Source organism: Equus przewalskii, chromosome 30, assembly GCF_037783145.1.
Source record: "Equus przewalskii isolate Varuska chromosome 30, EquPr2, whole genome shotgun sequence".
Taxonomy (NCBI): Eukaryota; Metazoa; Chordata; class Mammalia; order Perissodactyla; family Equidae; genus Equus; species Equus przewalskii.
Window position 1 is genome coordinate 6,209,503 of NC_091860.1, and position 2,642 is coordinate 6,212,144.

The window sequence follows — 2,642 nt, forward strand, 5'->3', positions numbered from 1 at the left end:
TAAACTTAAGAAAGCTCTCGGGTGTTTCTGGACCTGCAGAGCTGGATAAAAATTTCCCCAATCCTTCCAAGGCCACCTTTCCTGGGAACGTGACTCACTTTCCCTAACTGCGTATGTATGGATCATTATCGGTCTGGTAGACACGTGTACAGCGAATCCTCAGAGGTTATCAGAAAAATCAGTAGATTGTGCTCATGCTGCTACTTTTGTTCATAACCTGAGAGGAAGACGGAAGCCTGCTGTCTTCATTGCCTGATATTAGCACATTGACATGAGGTTTATGAGGCTTGGAGACATGATAAATTATGACTGCACTTACTTTCACCCCCAAACTCTTTTTTTTCATTTAAAAACGACTTTTCACAAACACATAGATACAGGGAACAGATTGGTAGTTACTAAAGGGGAAGGAGGGTGGGGAGAGGATGAAAGGGGTAAAGGGGCCCATTTGTAGGATAACAGATGGAAACTAGACTCTTGGTGAGGAACACGATGCAGTCTACACAGCAGCTGAAATATAATGATGTATACCTGAAATTTACATAAATGTTATTAAGTGATGTTACCTCAATAAAAAATAAAATTAAAAAAACGGAAAAAATAGCTTTTCGATATTTTAAGAATTTCTGATAGCCTCAGAAAAGATCCAACCTCACAAATGCCATATATAGTGTCTTACCTAATGGACAAGCTTTCGGCGAGTACTAATTGGGAAATATACTCAATCTTTTCAAAAGGCCAATCAAGAATTAGCCCCACGGCTGGAGGGACAGCTTGTCCCCCACCTTCTTTGTTAAACCCTTAGAGGAAGGAAGAGCGAACAGTGACAGAGTGTTGCCATTGGAGGTTGTCTCATGACAGGGCATCATGGAAGCATCCGGCTCTCTGTGAGCCGGGCCCTAGTGTGAGCAGACGAGTGCACACCCGCGAGGAACCGGAGGTGCGCTCGGTGGACGGGGCGGCTGTCCTGGCGGTGAAAGTTGAGCAAACACAAGGCTTTTTGGCTCCCACATTATACAGAGTCTGAATTTAGGACTAAAAAGAGACTTTAGACATGACCTTGCTGCATGTTAGAATCTGCTGAGGAGCTCTGAAAAGCAAAACAAAACCCACCAATGCCTGGGCTGCAAACCAGACCGCTCGAATAAGACGTTCCCGGGGGTGGAGCCCGGGCAGCTGTAGTCCCTAAGCTACTCAGGTGATTCTGATGTCTGTAAAGACCAAGGAACCGCTGATGCTGGTACACTCCCTTTATCTCATGCTGTGGCCACGCGGTTAACTAGGGCCAGAACTGGATGTCGACTCCTGGGGTATGTTCTTTTAAATATAAATAACCGAGAAGAGGGAAAATATCAACTCAATTTTTGGTGTCCCTGGCATTTCCACTCTTCTGTATTTACTTCTTTGGTTGTGTCCCCTCTCCCGCTCAGTCCTCCTGGGCTTCTGTGGCCTCAAAGTCCCTCCCCTTCCTGCTGCCCTATAGGAAAGACCAATTCACAGTCATTGCGGTTGCTGGGTGTTTCCTAGTAATGATTCCAAGTATTTCCCTTCCCTGGATGGATATACGCATCCGAAGATATTGCAAAGCCTTTCATTCACTTCACCCTTCTGGGATTTCCGTTTTGTCACCTGTAAATAGAATTTGAGTTTCAAGAATGCAGTTCTCATGATGGAATTGTAGGTATTAGCAAATGGGTAGAGAAGGAATGCTAACTTGAGTAGGAGGCCTCCTGGGGTCCCTGAAATCACACAGGGCTGCCCACTCTCTGCATTTCTTTGTGGACTGGGCCTGATGTGTGTTCAGTCCACAGCGCGGATTTAGCGCCCATTCTGTGAAACATATAAGCCATGTTGTCAGGGACCCACGCCATCTTCATGCTATACCACCCAAATAAGCTCTTCCATGTTTAGGAAGTCTGGGAGTCAGCTGCAAGTCTCCTAAATGGGAAAGGTGGGCTGAAAAAACAATTTTGTTTTTCCTAAAGGAAAAAATGAGAAAAATGGTAATGATTGGATTAAGAGGAGAGAAAGAAAATTTCCAAGATGTGTATAGAGTTATCTATGAATGGTGAGCTGGCAGAGGCTTTAAATGTTTTGTTTTTTTAAACACGATTTTATAATTTAAAATTTTCTAGGGACTGGCTCCGTGGCCAAGTGGTTAAATTCACATGCTCTGCTTTGGTGGCCCTGGTTTCGCTGGTTCGGATCCTGGGCGCAGACCTGGCACTGCTCAGCTCATCAGGCCACACTGAGGTGGCGTCCCACATAGCACAACTAGAAGGACCTACAGCTAGGATATACAACTTATGTAATGGGGGGCTTTGGGGAGAAGAAGAAAAAAAAGGAAGATTGGCAACAGATGTTAGCTCAGGGCCAATCTTCCAAAAAAAAAAAAAAAACTGACTAGCGTAAAATGTCAAAAGAAATTTCTATAAGCATAAACCATTTTTATAATCAGAAAACACAAATTAATATTTTTAATTTACTTTAATTAATACTTTTAAACAGTAGACCCAGCATTGGAGGTTTGTGGGGTTCCAAGATGGAAGATCCAGGCTGTCTGCTTGGCCAGCCCCCAGCCCTCTTATGGATGTTGACCTTTTACCAGCGGGTATTGATTCCTATGACTAGAGCTTGCCTGT